The sequence below is a fragment of the Sinocyclocheilus grahami genome, unplaced genomic scaffold, assembly GCF_001515645.1.
Source record: "Sinocyclocheilus grahami isolate Dianchi unplaced genomic scaffold, SAMN03320097.WGS_v1.1 scaffold175.1, whole genome shotgun sequence".
In the NCBI taxonomy this organism is placed as follows: domain Eukaryota; kingdom Metazoa; phylum Chordata; class Actinopteri; order Cypriniformes; family Cyprinidae; genus Sinocyclocheilus; species Sinocyclocheilus grahami.
This window is the reverse complement of record NW_015505354.1, coordinates 1747657-1761749: the sequence shown is the minus strand read 5'-3', so window position 1 is coordinate 1761749 and position 14093 is coordinate 1747657. Positions and strand designations below refer to the sequence as shown.

The 14093-nt window shown below is 36.3% G+C and overlaps 1 protein-coding gene across 3 annotated transcripts in view; it reads left to right on the top strand.

Moving 5' to 3' along the window:
- Positions 1-14093, top strand: part of LOC107593733 (probable assembly chaperone of rpl4) — a 77295-nt gene that overhangs the window by 22171 nt on the left and 41031 nt on the right. The window contains exon 7 of one of the 3 annotated variants that reach the window (XM_016283589.1): positions 9002-9073. The exons of the other annotated variants lie outside the window; for them this stretch is intronic. The gene's annotated coding sequence lies outside the window, so the exon portion shown is untranslated. Of the gene's footprint in view, positions 1-9001; positions 9074-14093 lie in introns of those variants that run through there. 3 annotated transcript variants of the gene reach the window in all.

Below are 14093 nucleotides of genomic sequence, written 5' to 3'. Positions count from 1 at the left end.
TTCTAATGCCGCCAATAATTAGAGATGCACAGAAATTCCGGCTGCCGAAAATGAGTTCACCGCTCAGGATTCACTTGTGTGTGTGCGCGTGCGTTATCCCGCTCTATGCGTGTGTGTATTATCCATAGACTGTATGGTATTATCCTGCTCTGTGTGTGAGTTATCCCGCTCTATGCACGTGTGTGCTCCGTTAAATAGAATTGCATTTCTAAAAAGAGACTAAAATACAATTTTCAATGACTAAATGTCATCAGTTTTCGTCAACTAAAATGAGACTAAATGTCATCAGTTTTCGTCGACTAAAACTAGACTAAAATGCTCAGACTTTTAGTTGACTAAAACTTGACTAGACTAAAAGGAGTATGAACGTGACTAAAACTAATAAAAACTAAAATGACAGTTTCACACAAAGACTAGACTAAAACTCAAATTAAAACAGTCCGCCAAAAACAACACTAATTTTTAAAGCAAGGAAGCCATGTGTGTGTGTAAAGGCTGAGGTCATCTTTGGTGTTTACTTTTTGTTTCTTAGATTGTTAAACTGTGTTGTCGAGTTTTCATTTATTGAGAATATGTAGTATTCTTTTTTTTTTCTTGTTTGAATTCCTGTCCCTCCAGTGAGAGATGAATCTGAGTGTTTGTAGCTCCTTGCAAACTGCTGATGTGATTGCTGCCGTGATCTAATAAGATCTAATAAGAGATGATATCAAAACACATTTGCTCTGTTTGTTTGAGCATCTCGACCAGCCCAATACAGCAACATTGGCTTTACCACGACATAATTTTGAGGCGGGATTGTTGTTATAGCTGACCAATGGCAAATGGTGGGAGAATAATTTCGTTTCGTACTGCTAGGGATGAAGAAATTACACATTTAAATAGCTTAAAATCAGATTATCAAGTTAAAACTACCTGCTAAATGTCTTCTACTACTCACAATAAATTTGGCTTTTTGGCAAGGAAAATGTGCAAAATAATATGCATGCATGCATGATTTTTTACATTTAGATTACCCTAATGCCCATCATCTAATGCTCACTTAATTTTTTTTAAATATTAATAATTTAGTAACATTTAATAAAATAATTGTAGCAAATTTCAAAATAAATATTTAGACAAAATAGTATAGATATAAAATATATAGATATAAAAAGTTTATATTTTTCAGAATAGTATGGAATTAAAGTTTATTAGAAGAAAATAAAAAATAATTATTAGATAATGAGAAAATAAGAATTTTTGGAGGCTAAATACAACTTTTAAAACCTTGGATATGGAAAAAATCTCCAGTTTCATTCAGGTTTACTTTTTCAGAGTGTTTTACTCTTTGTGAATAGTTCTTGTTTCATCGTTCTTAGTTTGAACAGGCTGGTTTAATTACTGCACCTTTATCAGATTTTTTACAAGTTGAATTACTCTCTAGTTTCTCTTTTCAGATGCTTGTCTTTATGAAAAAGTGCTGTGGTGGAGTTTTAATTATCAGCTCATAGCTAAACTAAATAAAAATTATAATAATAAAAGTTAGTTACATTTTTATAGCGCTTTTCTGGGTACTCAAAGCGCTTATACATGAAAGCGGGGGAATTTCCTCAACCACCACCAGTGTGCAGCATCCACCTGGATGATGCGACGGCAGCCATAGTGCGCCAGAACGCCCACCACACACCAGCTTATTGGTGGAGAGGAGACAGAGTGATGAAGCCAGTCAGTGCATGGGGATGATTAGGAGGCCATGATGGTCAGAGGCCAGTGGGCAAATTTGACCAGGATGCCGGGGTTATACCCCGACTCTTTTTCAAAGGACATCCTGGGATTTTTAATGACCACAGAGAGTCAGGACCTCGGTTTAACATCTCATCCGAAGGACGATGCGTTTTACAGTATAGTGTCCCCGTCACTATACTGGGGCGTTAGGACCCACACAGACTGCAGGGTGAGCACTCCCTGCTGGCCTCACTAACACCTCTTCCAGCAGCAACCTGGTTTTCTCAGGAGGTCTCCCATCCAGGTACTGACCAGGCTCAGCCCTGCTTAGCTTCAGTGGGCAACCAGTCTTGGGCTACAGGGTGAAATGGCTGCTGGTAAATAAAACCAAGTATAAAACTTTTTCACCTCTGCCAGCAGTGCGAACTGTAAAGAGAGAGATTTCTGAAGCATCTCTGCAGTGACCCTGGAGTCGTGCGCTAACGTGTTTCTATCCCTTCATGCAGGACTCATAAACTCACTCCCAGTCTAATGCCACTCTGTGCTTTTCTCTAATTGAGATAATGCTTCCCCGCTGCTCTAAGCTGGAATGATTGACTGACACTTTTAATAGCGGTTAGAGGAACTTTTAGCTAATGAAAAGAATGAAATGTTCATCAGGCTCTGACACTGAATTATTGAGCGCAAATAAAACTGTTATTTGATATGCCTTTAAAGCTTTGGAGAGAGCTGAAAGGCTTGTGTGATGTACCATTTGATGTGAAAACACACGCATGCACACACGCGTACACTTGTGTGCATTTAGTTTTCAAGCACTTCTATTCTTAATAAAATTATTAATCATTAATCAATATTCAGTAATATATAATATAAGGTTCTTGTTGGATTATAGATGTGCACATTAGATATAATGCAAAATCATTCACAGTCCTTAATATGTATGATTTACATAGCTTAAATTTCAGTTTAATGCTGAATTATATGTCACTGGACCTTGCAGACTAAATAATGAATTAATTCAAATTTTTTATAGATGCAAACCTCTCTTTTGCGCCATTTATTGTGCCTCTCAATCTCTATATGTTTCTGAACTCCAATAATGAATGGTGAACTATGCAGCAATAGGATCACACTATTCGCATACAAGTTTGTATACATAACACAACTAATTATGTGTTTCTCATCCTCACTGCTTAAAGGAATTGTTCATCCAAAATTAAGATTCAGTCATTTATTAAGCTCTGTACAAACCCATATTGTTTTCTGGTTAACACATTAGTAAACATTAAATATGCATTAGTTAACATAAACTAACAATTGCCAGTATGTTTTTATAGTGTTTATCAGTCTTTGTTGATGTTAGTTAATACAAATACAATTGTTTTGATAGTTCACAGTGCAGATTTTTAGCAGAATGTTAGTTTAATTTTTTTGTGCAATAAAAGAGATCGTAGACTGATGCTGCTGAGCTCCAAAAAGGATAAAGCACTAAAAAAGCAACATGTCTTGTGTGCTAGATTATAAAATGTTATATACTGTATGATCTATATTATGTATTGTACACCTAACATTTTTAATGAGGAAATTTGTGTATGAGCTTGATGCTTTTTTTTGTCTTTGGAGAGCAGAATAAATGTTTTTGTTATGGTTGTTCATACAACTTTGGAATGATGTGGGTGAGTAAATGAGTTTCGTCAAAGCTTCATTTTCATATGAAATATTCTTAGAAAAAAAAATATATATATATATGTATATATTTTTTTTTTACCAGGATTTTTAAAATGTGTTTGTGTTAAACACTTAAACATTAGCTTTCATTTCACTATAAGATTACATAACACGTAAATATGGAAGTTAATTAAACTCATGTGATATAAATATGAAGCTTCAACTTCGAATCTCTTGATAATTTTCAATTATTTTGCTAGGTAGATGCATAAAATACAGTCGTATCCACAGACAGACACACTCTCAGCGATTGTGGTAAACAGCTGATAAATAATGCAACGGTCAGGCTTAATTAGAAGCTGCTGATGAGTCATAAATTCTCACTTGAATATTCGGTCCCAGTGAAGCCTCGTTACTAAAACTGCCCTGTCTCCAGTGATTGCTGGGGAAGAAAGCTTGTTTGCTTTTTAACACAGTACTAGAGCCCAGGCAGGGATAAAGTGATCAAAAGAGATGAAATGGACAGTGTATGTGTGTGGCCTGCTGCATTGTGGGACATTTTAGTGTTATTAGCCTGTACATTTGCAGGCCTGCACATTGTGGGGCATTTTAGGCTGATGGCACTATTCATGATTAATGTGTTCTTTTGTGTTCGCGCATGGATGCACACATACAATGTGCGTATTTGCTCCTGAGCGCGATGTAACACCCTCATAAGTCATATTCGGAGATCCGAACAATGTGTCTTGTCATAAGGTCATATGAACGAGGTTAACGGTGTGTGTGGTAACCTTTTCACATACTCTCAGCAGACTTGAGATGGGCCATTAGCTCTTTTCTCAGACATTTTCTCATCCATGAAACATTGTGACTGGGCCAGGAACAGAAGCCTGCATTAAATCTTGCCTGGAGCCGTTTTATGCCATGTCAGTCCAGCTTTATATTACTGCATTTGCACTGCATTGGGTCAGGTATGTATAGACAGGCCAGGGCCTCGATTTCCACCTGACCAAAGCAGGGACAACATGAGCCAACATGGGCCAATGAGACCCACAATAGACTGTGGTGTCAGCCACTGTTAGATGGCTTGACTATACTGGGATTTTTGTGGCAGTCTTTTATAAAAGTAGCTGAGTATTCTAACATAGAGTGCTCTCCATAAGTATTGGAACAGTAATGACAAAATTGCTTTGTCTGCTGTGGAGTCAAGACATCTGCAAATATGATTAAAAGATGAATATGAGACAAAACTACAGAATGTCACATTTTATTATTAGCTGTTTCAACACATAGATGTTTTACCAAATAAAAAGGCCAGCACTTTTAGAGTTTCATTCCGTAATCTGATGTGAGCATAAGTATTTTGACAGTTGAACCTAAAGCAAATGTAAAAGTTTAAAAGTTAATATTGAGTTGCAAATCCCTTGCATGCAATCACTGCAGTGAGTCTGCCACCCACAGACATCACCAGACTCTTGGTTTCATCCTTTGAAATGCTTTTCCCAGCCTTTAATACAGCTGATTTCAACAGTTTCTTGGGGAGTTTCTGCCTTTAGTCTCCTCTTTAGCTGGTGAAATTCATGTTCAATAGAATTTAAATCTAGAGATTGACTTGGGCAGTCTAAGGCCTTCCATTTCTTTGCCCTGATAAACTCCTTGACTGAACAGGCAGGGTGTTTTGGGTCATTGTCCTGTTGCAATATGAAGCACTTTCTGATGGGTTTTGTGTCGTTTTCTTGAACACTGGTAGCCAAGATGTTTTTGTACACTTCTGCATTCATTCTGCTATCATCATCATTCATTATGTTCCCATTGTTTTTGATATAGCTGTAATTGAGTTCCTCTTTTCTTTTAGCATTCAAATTGCTTGCTTCACTTGTGTGCATTTAGTTTTCAAGCACTTCTATTCTTAATAAAATTATTAATCATTAATCAATATTCAGTAATATATAATATAAGGTTCTTGTTGGATTATAGATGTGCACATTAGATATAATGCAAAATCATTCACAGTCCTTAATATGTATGATTTACATAGCTTAAATTTCAGTTTAATGCTGAATTATATGTCACTGGACCTTGCAGACTAAATAATGAATTAATTCAAATTTTTTATAGATGCAAACCTCTCTTTTGCGCCATTTATTGTGCCTCTCAATCTCTATATGTTTCTGAACTCCAATAATGAATGGTGAACTATGCAGCAATAGGATCACACTATTCGCATACAAGTTTGTATACATAACACAACTAATTATGTGTTTCTCATCCTCACTGCTTAAAGGAATTGTTCATCCAAAATTAAGATTCAGTCATTTATTAAGCTCTGTACAAACCCATATTGTTTTCTGGTTAACACATTAGTAAACATTAAATATGCATTAGTTAACATAAACTAACAATTGCCAGTATGTTTTTATAGTGTTTATCAGTCTTTGTTGATGTTAGTTAATACAAATACAATTGTTTTGATAGTTCACAGTGCAGATTTTTAGCAGAATGTTAGTTTAATTTTTTTGTGCAATAAAAGAGATCGTAGACTGATGCTGCTGAGCTCCAAAAAGGATAAAGCACTAAAAAAGCAACATGTCTTGTGTGCTAGATTATAAAATGTTATATACTGTATGATCTATATTATGTATTGTACACCTAACATTTTTAATGAGGAAATTTGTGTATGAGCTTGATGCTTTTTTTTGTCTTTGGAGAGCAGAATAAATGTTTTTGTTATGGTTGTTCATACAACTTTGGAATGATGTGGGTGAGTAAATGAGTTTCGTCAAAGCTTCATTTTCATATGAAATATTCTTAGAAAAAAAAAAATATATATATATGTATATATTTTTTTTTTACCAGGATTTTTAAAATGTGTTTGTGTTAAACACTTAAACATTAGCTTTCATTTCACTATAAGATTACATAACACGTAAATATGGAAGTTAATTAAACTCATGTGATATAAATATGAAGCTTCAACTTCGAATCTCTTGATAATTTTCAATTATTTTGCTAGGTAGATGCATAAAATACAGTCGTATCCACAGACAGACACACTCTCAGCGATTGTGGTAAACAGCTGATAAATAATGCAACGGTCAGGCTTAATTAGAAGCTGCTGATGAGTCATAAATTCTCACTTGAATATTCGGTCCCAGTGAAGCCTCGTTACTAAAACTGCCCTGTCTCCAGTGATTGCTGGGGAAGAAAGCTTGTTTGCTTTTTAACACAGTACTAGAGCCCAGGCAGGGATAAAGTGATCAAAAGAGATGAAATGGACAGTGTATGTGTGTGGCCTGCTGCATTGTGGGACATTTTAGTGTTATTAGCCTGTACATTTGCAGGCCTGCACATTGTGGGGCATTTTAGGCTGATGGCACTATTCATGATTAATGTGTTCTTTTGTGTTCGCGCATGGATGCACACATACAATGTGCGTATTTGCTCCTGAGCGCGATGTAACACCCTCATAAGTCATATTCGGAGATCCGAACAATGTGTCTTGTCATAAGGTCATATGAACGAGGTTAACGGTGTGTGTGGTAACCTTTTCACATACTCTCAGCAGACTTGAGATGGGCCATTAGCTCTTTTCTCAGACATTTTCTCATCCATGAAACATTGTGACTGGGCCAGGAACAGAAGCCTGCATTAAATCTTGCCTGGAGCCGTTTTATGCCATGTCAGTCCAGCTTTATATTACTGCATTTGCACTGCATTGGGTCAGGTATGTATAGACAGGCCAGGGCCTCGATTTCCACCTGACCAAAGCAGGGACAACATGAGCCAACATGGGCCAATGAGACCCACAATAGACTGTGGTGTCAGCCACTGTTAGATGGCTTGACTATACTGGGATTTTTGTGGCAGTCTTTTATAAAAGTAGCTGAGTATTCTAACATAGAGTGCTCTCCATAAGTATTGGAACAGTAATGACAAAATTGCTTTGTCTGCTGTGGAGTCAAGACATCTGCAAATATGATTAAAAGATGAATATGAGACAAAACTACAGAATGTCACATTTTATTATTAGCTGTTTCAACACATAGATGTTTTACCAAATAAAAAGGCCAGCACTTTTAGAGTTTCATTCCGTAATCTGATGTGAGCATAAGTATTTTGACAGTTGAACCTAAAGCAAATGTAAAAGTTTAAAAGTTAATATTGAGTTGCAAATCCCTTGCATGCAATCACTGCAGTGAGTCTGCCACCCACAGACATCACCAGACTCTTGGTTTCATCCTTTGAAATGCTTTTCCCAGCCTTTAATACAGCTGATTTCAACAGTTTCTTGGGGAGTTTCTGCCTTTAGTCTCCTCTTTAGCTGGTGAAATTCATGTTCAATAGAATTTAAATCTAGAGATTGACTTGGGCAGTCTAAGGCCTTCCATTTCTTTGCCCTGATAAACTCCTTGACTGAACAGGCAGGGTGTTTTGGGTCATTGTCCTGTTGCAATATGAAGCACTTTCTGATGGGTTTTGTGTCGTTTTCTTGAACACTGGTAGCCAAGATGTTTTTGTACACTTCTGCATTCATTCTGCTATCATCATCATTCATTAAGTCAGTAATAAAGTTGAGAGAGCCTGTTCCCATTGTTTTTGATATAGCTGTAATTGAGTTCCTCTTTTCTTTTAGCATTCAAATTGCTTGCTTGTCTCTTAAAGGGTTAGTTCACCTAAAAGTGCCCTCCAAAAGTATTGGAACAGTAATGACAAAATTGCTTTGGAGCTGACTTTAAAGGGATAGTTCACCCAAAAATGAAAATTCTGTCATTAATTACTCACCCTAATGTCGTTCTAAACCCGTAAGACCTCTGTTCATCTTCGGAAAACACAAAATTAAGATATTTTTTATGAATTCTGAGAGCTCTCTGACCCTCCCATAGACAGCAATGTAATTACCACGATCAAGGTCCAGAAACCTAGCAAGGAGATCGGTAAAATAATCTATGTGACATCAGGGGTTCAACCGTAATTTTACGAAGTTACGAGAAAACGTTTTGTACGCGAAGAAAACAAAAATTACGACTTTATTCAACAATTCATCTCCTCCGCGTATGCTATTCTGTGTCAGCTGCGTCACGTGACGCAGCTGACACAGAATAGCACGCGCTGTTTACGTTCAGTGGATATTCTCCAAAATGGCACCGGGGTGAAGCGGAGGAGATGAATTGTTGAATAAAGTCGTTATTTTTGTTTTCTTTGCATACAAAAAGTATTCTCGTAACTTCATAAAATTACGGTTGAACCCCTGATGTCACATGGATTCTTTTACCGATCTCCTTGCTACGTTTCTGGACCTTGATCGTGATAATTACATTACTGTCTATGAGAGCTCTCAGAATTCATCAAAAATATCTTAATTTGTGTTTTCCGAAGATGAACGGAGGTCTTACGGGTTTAGAACGACATGAGGGTGAGTAATTAATGATAGAATTTTCATTTTTGGGTGAACTAACCCTTTAAAGTCAGCTCCAAAGCAATTTTGTCATTACTGTTCCAATACTTTTGGAGGGGACTGTACATCTAAAATACATTCTTCGCTATCAGCATATAAATAGCAAAAATGTCATTATAATATCGTAGAAGTTTTACCAGTATCTGATTTTTGTTTGTGGATTGTTTTAAACAGTGTGAAATGGACTTATTTTTTTCCCCGTCTGCTGCCTTTCACTTCTCGGCTCATGAACCAGCAGAAAAGTTGCTAGTGAAGGGATCAGGACTCTTCACATTCTTGTGGCAGCTTCAGCCAGTCAGTGCTGCGAGAACATTATTTTCATTTTTTAAAGAGCCCAACACATTTCATTTAGGCACTGGAAAAATGCCTACTATAAAATTATGACATATCTGCAGTTTATGTTTTGCTTGCAAAAAAAATCAATTTTGTCAGAATGCATGGCTACTATTAAATTGCTGTCATTGCCTGACCATCCAATTCTATTTGATCTCAGATATAGCCAGAGATTACGAGGCAAATAATTATTATCTTTAATAGTTGTGAGTTGTAAAATTTCTATTAAAGTATTTTCTTCTTTTCATCTGTCATGTTTGTTTTAATGATTTACCTGATTATCATATAGACATCATATGTGTCTCTAAGGGCGAGTTGCACCAACAAGGATTAATTTAAGCAAAGTTTAGAGCTAATCAAGGATTTGTTGATCTGGGTTTTATTTTAAATCGAGTTGTGTTGCACCACTTAATTTTAAACACAGATTAACAAATCGGGGATTAGAATTCTAATCTGCGATTAAAACCTTCATCTACGATTAATTTTCTCTGCCATGATGGATTCGCCATTGCAATTAAACAGCAACAATGTTAATATTCATTCATTATCCTTCTTTGCTGACTACCAAACTCTCTTTCTGACATAAATTGCTCTTGTCGATAAAGGAAATAAACTTTTAAAATATCTGCCATTTTAATAAACTAGAGAAACCATTATTAAAACGGCTGATCAAGCAAGCGACGAATACATTTAGGCAGTGCATACAGATTTCATAATCCTGGAAATATATTATTATATATGATATATTATATATATTACTAGTATAGACCTATTTCTGTTTTCTTTTCTTTGTCTTACGCCGGGATGCACCGAGATGATTGACGTATTCCCATCCCGGACTCGATAGCAGACGCAAGTTTACTATGGGTTACCAAGACCCTCACAATCTAGAACACCGGCTCAGTGCGCTTTAATCTTCATTTTTATTTGTAATAAACTCCTCTCCGAGACCTCACGACACACCCTCTGTTGTTTTCTTTGTTTAATCGGCCACATAATTGTAATTGTAGGTGCACTTTATTTCATTTAAACCTCCTCACCTGTAAATTTAAAATTAATCCCTAATTGAGATTTAAATCTGAGTTTAAAGTTACGGAGCAACAGGATTAAAGTTAATCTATCTTAAATATAAATTAAATCCAGGATCAAGATGATGGTTTAAATGTAAACCTGCTTATTTTTTTAACAAGGTTTAAAGTTTGGTGCAACAGAATTACTAGATAAACCTTGATTTAATCTAGATTTAAGATTAATCCTTATTGGTGCAACCCACCCTAAGTATAGCCAATATTAATCCAAATCCAATGACCTTGGGCCTGATGTATAAAATCTGTGATTTTTTTTTTAAATGTTCTGTTAGTGACACGTTGATCTCAGACAATTGTTTTAGACTGCAAAAAAATCTGTTCAGTTTTCAGTATAAATATCTAAACATCCTAAAATACATGTTTACTTTATAGGCAAAACAGTGTACACTTAAAACAGTAAAAATTATTTTTTATTAAGAAAAAAATTTGTGTTAGGTGTACTTTTTTTCCGTGTGAAAATGACTGAAAACACCTCTGAACCACCAGTGTAGCCAGAAAAGAGACTCTAGTTTTGCATCAGAAAAACTGGGTGTACCACATTTATTGTCAGATTAATGTGCAAAAAAACCCAGACTCTGCATATCACTAACGTTACAGAATAGACTGGGCTGATGTGTAAAACTATACTCAGGCTCGCCACATAACCATAAACTTTGTAAAATATAACTATATTTATACGTACTTATATTTATATACGTCTTTATCACATGAGACCAAGACTTCTGCCATTTCGGTGTCTTCTAATTCAGCATTTTTTTCCGCAGCCAGCTGTGCTAGAGTCGCCGCAGGGAGAAACTTCCTCATCAGGTGTAACGTTAGGCCTTGTGTCTGGCTGAGTTTTTTACTAAAGAAATTAAGCAGGGAGCTCTGCGACATATTGCTAGCTAGCCAGGTTAAAAGATTCTCTACTCTTTAGAATGCGCTGCAAACGTCTTCCAAGATGCTGGGGGTCACACGTCACAATCAGCAGCTTTTTGTGGATTGGTTGGCAGTCCGAACATCGGCAGATTTTTTTTTTTACGAAAATAATTACAAATTTAAATTACATTTGAAATGAAGAAATATTGTAAGTAAACAACAATAGAACAACTTTTTTATTAAGACTATAAAAAATAACTCTGCGTTATTTTTAGGTGTGCCAGCTACGCCACTGCTCTGAACTTTATATCAATAAATGTGTGGTTAGTCACTTTACATGTCATTCAGATGTTCCTTTCCTGTCTTGAGAGGGTGACAGGCCAGAATAAGTTGTGATGTGGACCAGACTTTATGCTGATATTCAAAAGTCTAGTTAGGTGAGACTTGGTCTCAGGTGTTGTTCTATTATTGCTGAATGAGCTATTCCATTGTTTTTACTGAGATTGTTTTAATGTCTGTCTGGAAGTGCTTTGTGCTGAGTGTGTTTGTATGTCTATACAAAATATGTCTGAGAGGACAGCATAAGACGGGATCGGTCTGTCTTGGTTTGTGTACTAATAAACAGCGCTGGCTCTAATGAATCATTAATGTTCTGTTTACCCAGCTTAATGAACCACCGCTGATGAGGGCCTGTGTGTGCATGAGTCTGTAGGAGTGAATGTGTGTTGCTGCTTATTGTGGGCATTGTAAGGCTCTGAAACAAGGGGGAATAGTGAAATAATGTATTTTTTATTGTTTTTTTTCTCATAATGTGAAAATGTGAGAGTGGTAAAAAAGGAGCAAATGATAAGTATTATTTTTCAGAGTTTGTGTTTGGGTATGTTTGGTCTAATTTGTTAAGTTAATGACTTGAATTAATCTGTGCTATTGGGTCTGTGTGTGTTTGTGTCAAACTCCCGATCGATTGTTGTTAGCTTTGTGTATTCCTTTGGCACTAGTTTGCTCTAATCGTTCTGTCAATGATGCCCTTGCCATCCAATAACTGACTAGTTGTCATGGAAACACATTTGTTCTCACATTGACCTGTCAGTCATTCAAAGAGTTTTAATGAGTTGTTTTGCCTTTGATGTGAATGAAGAGAAGATCAGCTCCAGAAATACAGCACAGCTTTGGGTTTCCTCCAACATACAGCATCAGGAGGAACTTTGATTGCCTACTGGCTTTTCATTCAGCTCAGCTTGCAGAAACTTACCAACATCCACTTTTAGCTAAACTTGAGATCATTTAGCATCAAATTATTCTTGTTAGTTCACGTATCAAAAGGTGTGTGGCAAGTAAGCTCATATTGCCCGAGATGATTTGTATGCAAATCGTTTTTGATGAACTATTAAGATGCAATTTTTGGGTGTTGTAGTAAATACTAACACTGTCTAATGGCTTCAATCCTCCTGGGAATTTTGTACTTAACTTGAAATATGTGATATGGTATGAAATAAAAAGTGATTTTGCTTGGAATAATGTAGGCATGTTTGGGCCATTTCATGTTTTTCACTTAAGACAGAAAGCATTTAGCACTAATGTAACAAAATGTACACTCATTTTAGATAACGTGGTGGTTCTCAACCAGAGGGAAAACTTCCAAGATGACTTAACGTTATATCAAATAAGCCTAAAACAACTAAAAATCTAAATATTTCTTATTTTAATTAAATCTTCTGCATTTTTTCTATCTTTTCAGAAGCAGGATTTCCACAGTCTTAAAACAACCTGGATATATGAGAGAGCCTCATTTTAAAAGTGTGATGGCTAGACCTAGAAAAGTAAAATAATAAAATATAATGCCACTGGCATTTTTATAATGAATAAACATTTTTCTAGTTATATTAAGCTCTAAAGAGAATATATTGGGTAGAAATGATGAGTAAAAAAAAATCCTAATCCTTATCCACCAAAAAATAAAAAAATGGAAAAGTCATGGGGCCTTCAAATTTTATTAAGGACAATGAGAGGTTTCGGAGTCAAGGTTGAGGACCACTGGGGAAATTTTTTTTTTATCTCTAGTCTAATAAAAGCGGTTTTATTTTACATGCTGTGGGTTGTCTCATGAGGGCCACAATTTTGAGATCACATGATCAGCTTGATTCTTGGAATAAATGAATTCTCTTTCACAGTGCATAGTGTATTTCTACGATTGCATCAGAATTATAATTTTTTGTGTAATGCTGCATACACAACATTAGTATAAAGGCCCGTTCACACCAAGGACGATAACTATAAAGATAACGATAAAGATAATATGAAAAATCATTCTCAATATTAAAGAATAGCAGAGTCCACACCACAACTATAACGATAAAGACAAAGAGAAACGATATCGTTGGAATCACATTCAAAACAATTTTTTCCAGCTGATGAACAATAAAAAATTGACAGCCAATCAGAATCCATCCTTCTGTAACGAGAATTTAAAGGTGGGGTAAGTGATTTCTGGTAGCCAATTTTGACATTTGAAATCACCAAAACAAACACGCCCCTACCCCAAAAGGGTCTCACCCCTATTTTGATAGCTCCGCCCCACACATACGTACACAACCCAGGCAACGATTAGTTCTGTGAAACAAAGCAAAACCAATGTTACACCATGTCTACACCGGACGCGAGTGCCACGGCGCGACAAAATACTATGGAACTCATTATAATCAGTGATACTGTCTACACCATAGATATATATATATATACATATCTATGGTCTGCACTGGATGCAGCGCGGCGCGACACGACAAATCCCTGACAGAAAACTGCTGCTGTGTTCTATTTATGACATATTGACACAAATTTCAAATGATTTTCAATGGTCGCTTTGTCGCGTCCAGTGTACTACACTTTAGCTGTTGCGGCGCAGACACGGTGTTACTCACCTATCGAGAAGAAACAAAGCCACCTCGGCGTCCGATCGCAGGCCTTCCGCTCCTTGAGTTCTCTCCAGC